The 17,266-nt window shown below is 41.3% G+C and overlaps 1 long non-coding RNA gene across 1 annotated transcript; it reads left to right on the forward strand.

Annotated features, from left to right (window-relative positions):
* The first annotated feature begins 9,886 nt into the window (after positions 1-9,886).
* Positions 9,887-16,610, forward strand: LOC141572922 (uncharacterized). Its single transcript, XR_012498490.1, has 2 exons — positions 9,887-10,046; positions 10,680-16,610. It is a non-coding gene; the product is annotated as an uncharacterized LOC141572922 (long non-coding RNA).
* Positions 16,611-17,266: the final 656 nt, after the last annotated feature.

A 17,266-nucleotide genomic window follows, 5' to 3' on the forward strand; every position in this document is an offset into this window, starting at 1 on the left:
GTTGCCGTTGCTCACTATCACTTGATATTCTTAGTCTTTTCAATTTTTGGCCATTCTGATGGGTGTACTTTTAATTTATATTTGTTTGTATACTAATGAGATTCAGAACCTTTTCATATGCGTATTGACTACTTCAATATTCCCTTTCCTTTTCTTGCCCTTTTCAAAAATTGTGTTCTCACTCTTTTTCTTAGTGAGTTGTAGGAATTGTATATATTCCAGATTAAACTCATTTTCGGTGAGAGGGTTCAGAACCATCTGGTCAACCATTGCCAGTAGCAGAACTTGGTCCCCTTTTTAATAACTACATTTGATACCAGTAATGCATGTATTATAATGAATGCGGAGCCATCGTCAGTGGGAATTAGTTAGAGAAACTTTTTAAAAAGATGGCAAGCAGAGAAGGAAGCTGATTCTGGCAGTGTAAGATTGAATGAGCAAAACGATGAAGGGAAATGCAGGGTGTGAGTGGGCACCTGAGAGATTCTAGGTCTCCGTGTTCTGTAGGTGAGTATTAGCACTTGTGGGAAGAAGGAATACTCATTTCATCCAGTGCTTGAGAGAATTAAATGAGAAAATGAGTAAGCAAGTTTTCAGTAAATACATAAGATATCAAAATCAGATTGAAACTACTTGACAGTTTTGCCCAGGGACCAGTCTGATTGATTGATTGATTGATTGTGTGTGTGTGTGTGTGTATGCGTGTGTCTTTTCTCAGCACATTCTATGTCATCATAGGGAGAGTCACACAGGAAGTAATTTAGATTTAAATTTCTTATATTCTTAGCAACTCCTTGATGATCTCTGCTCCGAAAGCTGTAAAAGGGCCTCTGGAAGAGTATAGACTTTACCTATGTAGATAGCTCTTTTTCCTTTATGGCAATCTTACAGGAGGAATGATTGTCCAGTATTCATTATGAATTTAAAGCTTCTTCTAACTCAGTGGTTCTTAACCTTAATTGCACCTTAAAATTAGCTACAGATCTTTAAAAAAAAAAGAAGTGCTGATGCCTGGTCCTGTTCCAGACTTGATTGAATTAGTCTGGGAAGGGACCTGGGTACCGGGCTTGTTTACAAGAACCACTGGTGATCCTAAAGGACATCCAGGCCTGAGAACTATGGGTGACATTGCAAAGATAAAGTTGTCCACCAGATGGAGACAAAGCACTTCTCCATAAAAAAGCACCACACAAAACCCATTCTCTGATTTTACAGCTGCAGCAACTCCAATTTATATAATGTACCAAGCAGAGCAAACACGTGGGAAGACAGGTAAAATTATCCTTGGTACTGTTGCTTGCCAACCAAAAATATTCTTCCCACCACTGGGGAAAATTCTAGGAACTAACTTAAAAAAATAACATGTGGATAGAAATATATCTGATTCAGCCTCTAGAAATATTTTTAATCCTTTACCTAGCTCACTTTGATAAAATAGACCATATAAACTGACAAAAGACTGAAAAATAAAACAGGACGGTAATATTGTTCATATATTACAATGGAAATTTTTGAAATAAGATCATAATAAGAATTATGCAAATAGAAATCAACATCATCACAAGTGAAATAGTGTAAGATATGCTCACAGGTTTTAGAAAATATATAGATGTAATAATGCAACTTACATTGATTCCTAAATCTGAAATACTTCATTAGCAGCTCTCCACTTTCATTTCTCCTATCTCTCGCCCAGCTCTGTCATAGAAGCTGTAAAGGCTACAAGCTTGATCTCTGTTCTCTTGTACATGCCAATGGTCAGTGAGGTGCAGGGAACAAACCACTGGAGAAGGCTTCTCTTCCAGAATAAAATGACAAAGACTTAGTACAAGAAATGTGTTTTCTCCCTTGTTTCCCCCTCCTCCTGTCCCCATCTTTCTGGGGACACAAGACTTGGAAGTAGAAGAACCATCCCTGTCCATGAGATGACAAAGTTATACTGGACAAACCAGTATAACCAAGGATGGCAGAGAGGACAGGCAGGAGGAGCCTGGATCCTTCCTCGATGAACATTATCTGAGCCAAAATGCATAGTTTGACGTATCACCTGGTTATAGGGTGAGTACTTTCAACAGAACGGTGCTAGAAAAAGCCAGGATGTCCTGTCCCCCTACCTGACACAGCCCGTGATTCCACCTGGGTACACACCAGGTCAAAGCACACACCCTGCTAGGGCCAGACACACAGACCCTGAATATAAGCAGTAAACCCAGTAGCAATAGACAGCAGTGTTTATATCAACACAGGCCTGACTTGATCTTAAGGGTAGAGGACACACAAAGGGATCTCATTGGAAAAAGAACTGGGAAAGGGTAAGATTTCTATGTTTTGATTAAGCAGAGTGGCGATCTGCAATGTAATAGCTAGGATATTCAGGATAATTGCTATTCTGTAGGCTCGCAAAGATTTCAGGGAAAAGGATTTCACAGAATTCCGGGGCTGTTTAAAGGACTCAGGAGAACTGAGTTGGCAAAATGGGGGGAAGATATCATTGGCATATGAAGCCTCCTTCACAAGGTCATAAAGGCATCGGGGGGCCCTCTCTTGAGCACAGCATAGAAATGTGTCGCCTAGAGTCATGTCATATGCCAGTTCTGTGAGCAGCCCAGGGGACAGTGACAGTGGACTTGTAGCAGGCAAAGGTAATTGACTAGAAAGTAGGAGGAAGTTTAAGTCCCTTTAGGTGTCAAACTCACTGTCATGATTTTATCACATGCTGGTAACTCTCAAATCTTTATCTCCAAACCTAACCTCTCCCTGGGTTTCAGACTCATTTCCAGCTGCCTCCTGGTTATCTTCACCTGGGGATTTGCAGAGTCATTTCAAAATTACCATGTCCAAAAAGAAACTCACTAAAGTATCCTTGCTTCCTGTATATTCCTTTCTCATTCCATATACTTTTTGGACAACTTTTATTCATTGCGGACTCTGTGCCACTCATTGTGCTGGTGCTGGTGGTACAAGGATGCATAAAACCAGACCTCATTCTTCCTGCTGCATTTTTAGTCTGGAGGGGCCGTCGGCCATTAAACAAGGAAGCACACAAATAATTACATATTTCAATCAGTGGTGATGAAGAATGGACACGGGTGCTATCTGAGAGTCAACAGGGGGGCTTCATGCCTAATTATGCCGAACATTACCCACCCGGTCACTCAAATTAGAAAAATGGACGTCATCCTTTCCTTCCCCTCTCTTATCATTTATACACAACCAACCACCACATCTTCCCTATTCGACCTCCTAAGTATTTTTCAAGCCCATCTCCTCTTTCCCTTCTTCATTACTCTAGTTGAGACTGTCTCTATCTTCTATAAGGACCACACATTACTCTTTGAGGCCAGGCTTTGTACATTTCCCCCTTCCTCTTCACTCTATCCCTCATCCTGTTCCCTCCTGCCTCCAGACACCGTGATCCAAAACCTACATCTGACCATGTTGGTTTCCTGACTAACGTCTTTCTAGTGCTTTCCCATTTTATGTTAAAAATAAACCTACTTTTTTAAATTAATAGATTTTATTTGGGGGGGGGAGCAGTTTTATGTTTATAGGAAAATTGGGCAGAAAGTGCAAATTCCAAAATACCCCAGTCTCCCCCATTCTACCCCCCATCATAATTTCCTTTATTATTAACTTCTGACATTAGTGTGGTACATTTATTACAATTGATGAATCAATATTGATACATTATTATTAACTAAAGTCTATAGTTTACTTCAGGGTTCACTCTTTGTGTTGTACATTCAACGTACAAAGAATTTTGACAAACACACATCATGTATCCATCATTACAGCATCAGAGAGAATAGTTTCACTGCCCTAAAAAAACGCCTGTGTTCCACCTATTCATCTACCCCTCCCCCAGGAACCTCTGCGATCTGCTGATCATCTTACTGTCTTTATAGTTCTGTCTTTTCCAGAACGTCATATATTTGGAATAATATAGTATGTAGCCTCTTCAGAATAGTTTCTTTCACTGAACAATATGCATTTAAGTTTCTTCTGAGTCTTTTTTTTCCTTTTTGTCTTGATAGCTCATTTCTTTTTATCACTGAATAATATTCCATTATATGGAGGTAACAGTTTGTTTATCCACTTACCTATTGAAGGACATCTTGGTTGCTTCTAAATTTGGGGAATTATGAATAAAACTGTTATAAACATCCGTGTGCATGTTTTTGTGTGAACATAAGTTTTCAACTTGTTTAGGTAAATACCAAGTAGTATGATTGCTGGATTGGTTGGTAAAACTATGTTTAGCTTTGCAAGACACTGTTATACCAAACTATCTTCCAAAATGGGTCTACTATTTTGTATTCCCCCCAGCAATATGTGACAGTTCCTGTGGCTCCATATCCAGGCCAGCATTTGCTGCTGTCAGTGTTTTGGATTTTAGCCATCCTCATAGATGTATAGTGGTATGTCACTGTTTTAATTTGCAATTCCCTAATGACATTTGATGTTGAGCATCTTTTCATCTGCTATTTGCCATCTTTAGTAGGTGTCTGTTCAAATGTTTTGTCCACTTATTAATGGGTTTTTCTTATTATTGAGTTTTAAGGTTTTGGATACAAGACCTTTACCAGATATGTGTTTTGCAAATATTTTCTCCCAATCTGTGGCTTGTCATTTCATTCTTTTAATGATGTCTTTCACAGAGCAGAAGTTTTTAATTTTAATGAAGTCTAACATCATTTCTTTCATTCATGTGCTTTGGGTGTTGTATCTAAAAACTTATTGCCAAACCCAAGGTCACCTCAATTTTCTTCTATACTATTATCTAGAAATTTTATAGTTCTATATTTTACAGTTAGGTCTATGGTCCATGTTGAATCCACTTTTGTGAAGGATACAAGGTCATTGTCTAGATTCACTTTTTTTTTTGCATGTTGTTGTTCCAGAACCATTTGTTAAAAAGATTATCCTTTCTCCATTGAATTACCTTCGTTCCTTTATCAAATATCAGTTAACTATATTTGTGTAGGTCTATTTCTGGGCTCTTCTTCTGTTGTATTGATCTATTTCTCTATTCTTTCACCAATACATACTGTTGTCATTACTGTATCTCTATGGTAAGTCTTGAAGTCAGTTGTGTCAGTCTTCCAGTTTTGTTCTTCAGTATTGTTTTGGCTATTCTGGGTCTTTTGCTTTTCGATATAAACTTTAGAATCAGTTTGTTGATATTTGTAAAGTAAGTTGCTAGGATTTTGATTGGGATTGTGTTGAATCTATACATCAAGTTGGGAAGAACTGATATCTTAGTAATATGAGTCTTCTTATCCATGAATATGGAATATCTCTCTGCTTATTTAGATCTTGATTACTTTCATTGGAGTTTTGTAGTTTTTGTCATGTAGGTCTTGTACATATTTTGTATAATATGTATACTTTAACCATATGTTGTCTACAAAAGAGTCATTTTGGATAGAAAGACACAAAGAGGTTGAACATAAAAGAATGGAAAAGGTATTCCATGCAAATAGTTAACCAAAAGAGAGCTGGGGTGGTTAAATTATTATCAGACATAATAGATTACAGATCAAAAATTTTACAAGAGGCAAGAGAAGATATTATATTTTGATAAAAGTTTCAATTCATCAAGAATATGTAACATTGTAAACATATACAAAACTTATAACATAGCCCCAAAACATATGAAGTAAAAATTGACAGACCCAAAGGGAGAAATAGACAATTCTACAATAATAGTTGCATATTTCAATACCCCCACTTTCAATAATGGAAGGAACAACCAGACATCAGATCAATTAGGAAATATAGGACTTTAACAACACTATAAATCAATTACTCCTGAGAGACATATACAGAACACTTCACCCAACAATACAAGAATAAACATCATTCTCAAGTACAAGTGGAACATTCTCCAGGATACACCAAATCTTAATACATTTAAAAAAATTGATATCATACAAATTATTTTTTCTGATCACAGTGGAATGAAACTAGAAATACATAACAGAGGGCAAAGTAGAAAGCGCACAAATATGTGGAAATTAAACCAAATACACTTAAACAACCAATGGGTCAAGGAAGAAATCACAAGAGAAATTAGAAAATATCATGAGCTAAATTAAAAACATACCAAAAATTATTGGATATAGCAAAAGAAATGTTAAGAGGGAAATGTATAGCTGTAAATGCATATATTGACAAAGAAGAAAGATCTCAAATCGATCACCTAACTATACACCTTAAATAACTAGGAAAATAGAGCAAACTAAACCTACAGGTAACAGAAAGAAGGAAATAATAAAGATTAGAGAGGAGATAAATGACTAGGAAATTAAAAAATGATAGAAAAAATTTGGTTCTTTAAAAAGATCAGCAAAATTTATGGGCATAGAGTTGTTCGTAATATTCCTCTGTTATCCTTTAATGTCTCTGCGATCAGTAGTGATGGTCTCTTTTTCATTTCTGATGTTAGCATTTTGTGTCTTCTCTCTTATTTGATTAGCCTGGCTGGAGGTTTATTGATTTTACTGATCATTTCAAAGAACTATCTTCTGGTTTCAGTAATTTCTCTATTGATTGCCTGCCTTCAAATTTCATTGATTTGTGCTTTAATTTTATTATTTCTTTTCTTCTATTAACTTTGGATTTAATTTGTTTTCTAGTTTACTAAGGTGGAAGCTTATAGATTGTATATCTTTCTTCTTTACTAATATATGCATTCAATGCTATAAATTTCCCTCTAGCATTGCTTTTCCTGCATCCCACAAATTTTGGTAAGTTGTATTTTCATTTTCATTTAGTTCAAAAAAAATTTTAAATTTCTCTTGAGACTTCTTCCTTGATCCATGTGTTATTTGGAAGTTTGTTGATGAGTCTTCTACTATTTGGGGGATTTTCCAGCCATCTTTCTGTTATTGATTTCCACTGAGTTTAATTCCACTGTGGTCTGAGAGCATGCTCTGCAGGATTGCTAGTCTTTCAAATTTGTTAAAGTTTTTATTTTGTACTCCAGAATGTGGTCTATCATGTGAGCTTGAGGAAAAAATGTGTATTCCGCACTGGTTGGATAAAGTATTCTCTAAAGGTCAATAGATCCGATTGATTGATGTTGCTGTTCAGTTCAAATATATCCTTACTGATTTTCTATCTGTTGGCTCTATTTCTTTTTTTTTTTTTTTAAAGATTTTATTGGGGAAGGGGAACAGGACTTTATTGGGGAACAGTGTGTACTTCCAGGACTTTTTCCAAGTCAAGTTGTTGTCCTTTCAATCTTAGTTGTGGAGGGTGCCGTTCAGCTTCAAGTTGTTGTCCTTTCAGTCTTAGTTGTGGAGGGCGCAGCTCAGCTCCAGGTCCAGTTGCCGTTTCTAGTTGCAGGGGGCGCAGCCCACCATCCCTTGCGGGAGTCTAACCGGCAACCTTGTGGTTGAGAGCCCACTGGCCCATGTGGGAATCAAACTGGCAGCGTTCCGAGTTAGGAGCATGGAGCTCTAACCGCATGAGCCACCCAGCAGGCCGGCTCTGTCTATTTCTGATAGAGGGGTACTGGAATCTCCAAATATAATAGGGGATTGGTTTATTTCTCCATGCAGCTCTATCAAGTCTTGGCTCATGTTTTGGTGCTTTGTTACTTTCATCCACATTAAAGATTGTTATGTCTTCTTAGGGGAATGGACCCCTTTTTCGTTATGTAATTCCTCTCTTTATCTCAGATAACGTTCCTGTACTGGCTCTGTGGCTAGAAGACGAGCACTTACTTGCCTGCTGCGGACTTCGCCTCTGAAATCTCTCCATTTCTTTGTGCATGCAGGACATGGACAGACAGTCTCTGTGAGTGTGGGGTTGTTTTAGATGACCTGCTGTTATCTACAGCCGAACAGTCAGAAACTAGTCGTGAAATGTCAAATATCAGCGTCAGAATTCTAGGTTTTATCTGTGTCCACATCCGCTCCCGCAGTGGCTTTCCGCCTTAGCTTACAGTCTAATCTAACAGGATGAAACTCGTCACTTTTTCTTCCAAGTCCTTCACGTTCTGCATGGCCGCCTGTCCTTTGGCCACAGCGTCTAAGATCTTCTACCATTTCTGGGAAACTTGCAAATGAATTTTTTGTCGTGCGAAGTCTCTCTTGCTGCTTCAGTGCCTCCAGTAGCCACGCTAAGCACCAGGGCCTGGGTCCCTGGAGCTGGAACTTGAAGTCACTGCGCCCCACGAGGACATTTCCCGGAGGCCTGAGGGCAGCAGGCACTTGGCTCCTTGGCAACCCCGCTGCTCCGCGCGCGCCCATCGTCGTCGTTAAGGACATTGATACGTTACCAAACGGCCATCTAGAAAGCCAGTCACGATTTGGATTTCCATCGGAAACCTTTGAGATATTGCGGGGAAAGCATTGGATATTATTTTGGGTAACTACCTTGCCATCTATTTAATATTTGGTGAATTTTTTTAAAACACAATTTTTACTAAAAATTGAGACTAATTCGTAGTAATGAGTACGCAGTTCCAGACTTGCGGGTGGCAACTTGACAGTGATTACGGAGCCCCTGATGGTCTGTGGTGTGGGGGAAGGGCGTAGACTTTGGCGCCAGCCAGACACGTTTGAATTCTAGTCAGACTTTTATTAGTTGTGTGACCATAACCCCAATTTCTTCCTTTTTAAAGGCTTTCTCAGTTATATCTACACAAAGGGCAGGTGGATGAATCTTGGTGAATAACGGATTTTTATCAACTTAATCAGATGCTCACTCCAGTTTAGCTGCCAGATGTCATTTCATTGTTGGAGCAATTCGGCACATTTTTTGATGTCTGGGATATCTAACTTGAAAGTAATTTACCTCCTGAATCTTTATTTGCATATATATATATATATATATATATATATATATATATATATATATATATATATTACATGTCATTGTAAAGAATTCATAACATACAAACAGAAGTAAAGGCAGCCTGAAAGCTGCCCCCTAATTTAACCACCAATATTTGGGGAGCCTAGTAGACAAGTGGGGAGAGGGTCTCACTGTTTGGTGTGTAGATTCTCACTTGTTCCCATGTTTTCAGCACAGCCTGACTGCCTACACGAGACACTGGGGCCCCAAAGTCCAGAGCTTTGTTGAGTTAATATCTCCATAGAATAAACCTCCAGTCTCCTTCCAGTGGGAAAGGGGAATTCTTCCAGCCGTTCTGTCTCCACACTTCCAGCGACTCCTCCAATTTTTAACCCACTGGTTCCTCCATAGAATAGTCCCTGGCAATACACCTTAAATAACCTTTTTTTTGGCATCAATCAACCTTTAATGTCCAAAAGAAGTATGGATGCAAAGCATAGGAGATGTGGGGTGGGGTCTCAGACCCTGTTCTAGAAATGAGGGAGAGATGAACCCACACCAAACATTTCCAACTGGCCACACATGTGTGGGAGGGCAGGAGAAAACACAGATTTGAACATTCATAAAAGGGTTTTTGATACAGCTCAAGTTCAGAGCTTTTGAGGGACCTGCAGCAGGAATGAGTCTGCTTACACTTCTGCCACTGCTGGCTTATTTTGGCTTTCTCATGTTTGCTAAAAAGTTACTACTCATACACCTGAATTCTTGCTTCCAGAATTTTGCTATTGTCTCCTTGTCACTTTATTTATCTATTCTTTCAACATTGACATTAAATCTATGTCAAATTTTGTTCCTTTTCAGGAGTAAATAGAACCTGCCTTGCCTGGAAGTTAAAACTTTTTCTAAATATGGTAGGACTGCTTCTTTTTTGTTATATGTGCTTTTGTCCCACTTACATTTAGAAAAACTAAACCTTATACACTAAAAATAATTGTAAAGAAAATAAAATTTATCAATCTCTCAAATGGCGGGTTATAAAAATAATCTATAATCATTTCCATTTTTATTCTCCCTTCTGATTTAATGAAAAAATGCTCTCATATAAGTCCGTTTATATCTGTAGTCCAAATAAATAGAATCAACAAATGTTAAGTGCAAATTCTATTCAAATATTTATTTATTCCAGATTCTCTTGGGTGCAAGAGACAGAAAATCATCTCAAACTAACCGGAATTAAGAAGGTAATTTGTTTGAATACCTGGGAATTCCAAGGATTTATTCCACCCTAGGTATGCTGGATCAAGGAGGGTATCAAATGATATTGTCAGGATATACATGTTTGTTCCATCTATCACATTGTTTTATAAGAATTTTATCATGTGGGGCGGCCGGTTAGCTCAGTTGGTTAGAGTGTGGTGCTAATAACACCAAGGTTGACGGTTTGATCCCCACATGGGCCACTGTGAGCTGCGCCCTCTTTAAGGAAAAAAAAATTTATCATGCGCTTGACAATAATATTTAAACAAGTATCCAAACAAGTGTTTTCATTTAAGGAAGGTGGTTCCTTCAGGAGAGTGATTTTTCTCTTGGAATTCCCTCCTGGTAGTGTGGACTAGAGCCACAGAAAGATTAGCCGTAGTGGGGTGCATATCCAGTCTCCTCTGTCCCAGTGGAGCAGGGAGGCAAGGTGGCCGCTGGTCAACAGCCTCCGACAGCACAACTGGAGCCTTCCTTTTTCACTAGAAAGCTCTCCCACGGCCCTGCCTGCCTAGAGTCTGCCAGTCCCAGGTGATGGGGGCCAACTCTGCCCCAACAAGCTCTGAGTAGATAGCCTCTGCCTGTACTCACTGGAATTCTGTGTGTGTCTCTTCCAGAGCCATCTCCTTTCCCATGAGGCAGAGGAGAAGACGGGAAGGAAGGGCAGCAGAGGGAGCAGGGCTCCAGATGAGACACCAGCAAGCGGGGCTGCAGTTTGGCCCAGGTGGCGGCAGCAGGTCCAATTCTCCATGCTCTGGGCAGACTCTCCTCTTGTCCCCCCAGTAGCGTTGTCTCGATGCTTCTGAAGGCCACAGAGGTACAGGATTCACGTGTATATTTACCGGGTTGGGAGGCCTCCCTACAGTGTGTACTTGGCCGTTGCATCTGCTAGTCCTGCTCACCCGCTGCAGAGCAGCTGCTCAGGGGTAGGGGGGCCCCCGACATCTCTTCTGGCTCCATGGAACTCGTGACCTTCATCCTTCACCCAAAGTGTAGAGAGCACGGCTTGACTGCTGGAAATCCTTTTTTTTTGTTTTTTAAATCACTGCCTCTGCTGCCCACCACATGAGGGTAGAATGACTTCCCTCTCTCTTTGCTTTCAGGTTCATTCAGGTTCCTGTGGCAAACCTCGAACAAACATTTCTTCCTGTAGATTTGAACTTGAACTTCCTGAAGACGCTCCCAGTGGCCCCTGCTGGTGTGGTTGTTGCCATAGGGCGAGGTGGGGGTCTCATGTGAGGGCAAAATCTCTGGGTCTAGCACCTATAGGGCTGCCTAGCATGGGCGGGGTTTCCTTTGGACACCCTTGGAGGCTCCACCACCACTGCTGACATTGTTCGTGGACTGCAGGCCACAGAGACACGCTGGGGGGCTGTACCGGGCCGTGGTTCCTCATAGGTCCTCTTCCATGGGGGACAGCCACAGGCCTGGTTGGGCTGCCTGAGACCCACTTGGATTCCAGAGGACTGTGGCAAAAGCATAAGCATGGTGCCCAGACCCTGGCTCAGTTAGGCTGTCTTTGCTGTTCTGCATGGAAGCCTGGCCCAGGCTGACTCGCTTCCAAATCCTCTGGGGAATCCTCTGATTTGCGCTGCTGGAGCAGTGGTGGTTGGCAGGCGGGCCAGGGCCACGGCTGGGGGCTGGCAGGCATGTTGGCTGTGCCCTGTCCCCTGATCCTCCTCAGTGTCTGCATGGCTCCTTGGAGTGGTCTTAGAGTCGCAATCAAAGGTGGAATTAAATGGCAGGCTGTGGAAACCATGCTGCTTGCAGTTGGCAGAGACCCTATGCTGTACCTTGTGTGTTAGGAAAGAGGTGCTGTTGTTGGTTAGATCAGCTGAGGGCTGAGGCTTCAGGGTGATGGGGTAGCCACCCGGCTGGGCTCTCGTACAACCCAGCAGCACAGAGGTGGCCGGTGGCCGTTATCTCAGTGCTTTTCTAGCCTGTCAGTGAGTCCTGATCTCTCTTTCCCTGTGTAACCCATGGACACCATGAATTCAGTCTGCCCTGTGTCCTCGTAGTTAGGGGGTTGCTCCATCTAGGGCTTTAGTTCCTCACATTTATGACCCACACTAATTCCTGGATCTTTCATGATTTGCTCCTCATTGAGAATCAGAAATTTCTTAAAAAGATTTTCACATTCCATGAACATATATTGTGTTCTAATACCACTCTGGCAGCTCCTAGAAGTTCTGTCCATCAACAGGCAGGAATCTGTAGACCAGTGTCCATACGCGTAGAAGAACTTCCAGACTCCATATACCCACTGGGTCATACTTTGACCCTGGGAGAGTTCGAGGGCAGCCTAGGGAGACTGCCACAGAAGGTATCCAGCCTGTTGTAAAGGAGAATTTGCTGCTGAAGCCAAAGTCTGAAGTTCATGCCAACATGCAAGAGCAGGCTTTCTGTCTTTAAGTCTCTAGGGACAAGACATTTCTGGTGGCAGGTTGCACAGCAGACACTCTGGTGGACTTTGCCTGCAGCCTCTTCTCTTTCCTACTGCCCTGAGCCACTAGGTCCGCAGACACCTCTCTTCCACCAGCGTCCTTCCTAACAAGGCAGTTTCCTCAGCCTCCGTCACTTCAGTGTTTCACTGGGCAGGGACGACCCAAGCCTTCACGATTCCCACTTTGTGAGATGTCTCTGGAGGCTGGAGAGGAGTCCTGCTGAGTCTCAGCAATGATCTTCAGGGCTGTCGCTTTCCCATTCGGGATGTGCCGGGCCAGCCTCACCGCAGCGGAGTCGCCCTCGTCAGCGCTCCAGGAGACTGCTGCCAGAGTGGGCCTCTGCTCCGCACAGATGGCTGAGAGGCCCGTGCGTGGCCCGCCGGGCTTCCTGCCCTGTGTGGGGTCACGGTGTCCTCACGTCAGCTTACGTTTGGGAAACGCTGGTAAGAAGCCCTGCCCAAGTCACTTCAAAAGAAAATCAGTTCAAAGTTCACCTGATGAAATGGGCTTTAGAATGGAATCGAAACACAATGCCAGACAAAAATAAAAATAAAAGCAAATACCAACAAACTAAATTTTTAAAAATTGAGCAAAAGAAAAAGGCAGGATGGTAAAAGTAGAAAGAAAAGAGGAGATGAGGGGGAAAAAAGGAAAAAAACAAACAAAATAAACCAAAATGCCAAGGATGAAAGAAGCTAACTTTGGTCAAAGTCCCTCAGGTCACTGAAAAGCAGGTTTCTGAGCTAGAAGGACCCACCGATAACCTAGGCCCAACCAGGTAGCTATTTGGTTCTCGGAACTGCAAAACAGAAGTTTCTTTATGAGGCCATTGGAAGACTCAGAACTATCAACAAGGTTGGGGATAATCCACAGCGATTTTCTCACTTTTTGGTCTCATGTAAGACCCTTTATTCTTTAAAAAAAAAAATTGAGGACTCCAAAGGACTTTTTTGCTTATATGGGTTACAGCTATCAACCTTCTCTCTTAGAAATTAAAATCTGCAGAGTTCTTCAGTGCCTGTTCATTTCTAGTTTGAAAAACTGTAATAATTTTCGGCTTTTAAAGAGCTCATAATGTCTACACTTAAAATATTCAATTTCTTTAAATTCTGAATGATTGCTCTCAAAGTGCTACAACATAACTGGCACCATACTATACAAAAATGTTCTGTTGCATGAGACACAATAAGGTACATTAACATCTATAACACCGAGGGGAAGATAGCTGTCGTATTCTCATATTTACAGTTTCGCCTCATTTCTTTGGAAGAGACAATGAAACAGAGACATTACTGACTTACTACATCAGTTTCAGGGACCTTAACTGTAGAGCTTGCAGCTGTCAGTTGAGAAACCATGTCTTTACTCTTATTTTTTCCAATAAATTTTATTGGGGAATATTGGAGGACAGTGTGATTCTCCAGGGCCCATCAGGTCCAAATAGTTGTCCTTCAATCTAGTTGTGGAGGGTGCAGCTCAGCTCCAAGTCCAGTCACCATTTTTAGTTGCAGGGGACACAGCCCACCATCCCATGCGGGAATTGAACCGGCTCACGCTCTCACCAACTGAGCCATCCGGCCACCCCGTCTTTACTCTTTCTTAAGCCAACAATCTGTGCTCTGTATCCTCCTTATTCAGCATGGGCTCAAGGAATGGGGGTGTCTGGGTGTCGGACATGGTCACCTCAGAGGAGGGAACCAAGATGCCCCTACATGGTTTCTTAGAAATGTTTTATTGAAGTGTAATGTAGATACAGAAAAGTGCCCAAATCATCAGTGTGCAGCTTGGCAGCAGTTCACAAATTGAACTCAGGTACATAACTAGCATCCAGATCAGGAACCAGGACATTACCCCAACCCCCCAACCCGCCTTTCCAGCTACTTTCTCTACACCACTAACCATGGTTCTGTCTTCCAGCAGCATAGGTTAGTTTTTCTTGTTTTTGAACTTTACATGAATGGGATCACAGTATTAAATCCCTGGTGTCTGCTTGCTTTGCTCAGTTTTTGTGAGATTCATCTGTATTGTTTCCTTTGTTATTCTAAGTGCTGTATAGTAGCCCATTGTTTATCCATTTTGCTGTTACTGGGCATTTGGGTTTTTGTATGTTAAGAATAGCATTGCCCTGTACGAACATTCCAGTCTTTGGCGGACATTTACATGGTTTTCTGTTGGATATATAACTAGAAATGGAATTGACTGCTTCAAAGGCATGCATATTTTTAGGATTAGTAGACACTGTGCCAGTTTACATACCCACCAGCCGTGCGTGCAGGAGAGTTCTGTTTCCTCCCTAATACCGAGTATTGGCTGCCTTTCAATTTTAGCTTTTCTGTGGGTGTGTTGTGGTGTAGCACTGAGACTTTAATTCGCCTTTCCCTGCTGCCTAAAGGACACCTTTTCATATGCTTATTGGCCATTTCCTTTTCTGTGAAGTGCCTGTTCAAGTCTTTTGCCCGTTTTTCTATTGGGTTGCCTGCATTTTTCTTACTGGTTTGTAGGCATTCTTTATATATTTTGGGTATGAATTCTTTGTTGGATTTGACCCTGCATACATTTCCTCTCCTCTCCACCCATCTCTGTTAACTCTCTTATGTCACCTAGTATTTTATCAATTTTTCATTCCTTTCCAGCAACTGGACTTCCTCCTTGAACAGCCCTGCCAGGCCCTCTCCCACCTCCAGGCTCTACACGAGATCCCATTTCTGTCTGAAATGTTATTTCCCAGAGATCCCTCACTTCTGTCAAGTGTTTGCTTCTTGGCGAGGCCTTCCCTAATTTACCTATTTGTCATGCAACACCCTCTACACATCCTATCTGCCACCTCTATGCATCACTTAAAAACAAAACTTTGTACTAACAAAATTTTCAAGCACACACAAAATTAGAATTGTATAAAGGTTTTTCTTCATGTAGCTGTCATGCAGCATTAATAATTAGCAACATTTTGCAATCTTATCCATAAATACTTCAGTCCAAATCTTTAATAGAAAAGGACTGTTTTGGGAAACAGTCGCCATGCCATCATCGAATCTAACAAAATTAATAGTTTCATATACTAGTCCACAAATTTCCCAGTTGTCTCAAAGATGTCTTGTTATAATTGATACTTTTAAATAAAGGCCCAAACAATATATACACATTGCTTTATTTCCGTAGCAATATCACCATTCAAAATACTATGTCTTTTATATATTTGTTTGCTTATTGTCCTTCCCAGTTGAATATCAACTCTGTGCAAGTGGGATTTTTGTCTGTGTTGTTCTTTGCTGTATCTTCAACACCTAGAATGCTGACTGGCATATAGTAGGCTTGAATAAATATTTGTAGAATGAATGAATGAATGAATGAATGAATGAATGAATGAAGTTGGCAACATGAATTTAATAGCCCAAGGAGTTATGCTGTGTCAACGTGGTCAAATCTATTACTTTCCAGCTCTAAAACTTTGGGCACATTTCTGAGCTTCAATTTTCTTATCTGTAAAATGTGATGAAATGACAACAACTTTGCAGGGTTGTTGTGAGAATTAGATAAAATATGTGTATGGTGTCTGGCCCCTAGTATAATCTCAGTATAACTGTTTTTATTCTTCGTTGTAACTGCCTTCATGCGGCAGATGAAAGGTGTATAGTAAAGAATTTGGCCTTGCCTGAAGAGGTCTGGCCTTTGTCCCAGGTTCCTGGGCAGTAACCTTTAAACACTTGGAGTTTCCCAAGTGATGGGAGTGTCTTTGCTATTCATGGTGGGCTCCTTAGCTCACACCTGATAGGTCATGCTAATGAGGTGATACCAGCCTGACCTCCAGGGATTGGGGGGTGGCTGGGCACTGAGTTCACGGCCATGGACAATAATCACTCGTTCTTATGTAATGAAGCCCCAATAAAAACTGTGCACACAGAAGCTTAGGTGAGCTTCCTTGGTTGGCCACACTTCCTGCGTATTGTCACACATGGACAGCAATACGGAGAGGGTATTACAGTCTGAAGACAATAGAAGCTTTGCATTTGGAACCCTCGCAGACTCTACCTGATGTGTCTCTTCTTTAGGCTAATTTTCATCTGTATCCTTTCCCATAAATAAACTGCAAATGTGAGTATAATAGCTTTCAATGAGTTCTGTGATTCCTTTTACTAAATTGTTCAACTAGAGGGTGATTTTGGAAACCTGAACTTGACGTTGGTGTCAAGGGAAGCACCAGGAAGCACCGGTGTGGGTTCTACTCCAGGCTCACTGACTGGCTGTGTGGGTTGGGACAAGCCATTTGGCCTCACTGGCCTCAGTTTGCTCATCTGTGAAATGAGGACAATAAATGGTCTCTTGGTTCCTTTTAGCCTTGTTGTTAAATGAAGTTCTTTTCTTCCCAGGAGTACAGTCGTCCCCCCCTTATCTGCTGTTTTGCTTTCTGTGGTTTCAATTATCCACGGTCAGCTGTGGTTGACAATGTTAAATGAAAAAGTTTGGAAATAAACAACTCATACATTTTAAATTACACACTGTTCTGAGGAGCGTGATGAAATCTCGTGCCATCCCACTTCATCCCACCCAGGACGTGAATTATCGCTTTGTCCGGTGTATCTACTCTTTATAGGCCACCTGCCCATCTGTCACTTAGTAGCTGTCCTGATGAGCAGTGCTTGTGTTCAAGTCACCCTTACTTTACTTAACAGTGGCCCCAAGGCACAAGAGCAGCGATGCTGGCAATTTGCATATGCCAAAGAGAAGCTGTAAAGTGCGTCCTTTAAGTGACAAGGTGGAAG

The sequence above is a fragment of the Rhinolophus sinicus genome, linkage group LG07 (assembly GCF_036562045.2).
Source record: "Rhinolophus sinicus isolate RSC01 linkage group LG07, ASM3656204v1, whole genome shotgun sequence".
NCBI classification, from domain to species: Eukaryota; Metazoa; Chordata; class Mammalia; order Chiroptera; family Rhinolophidae; genus Rhinolophus; species Rhinolophus sinicus.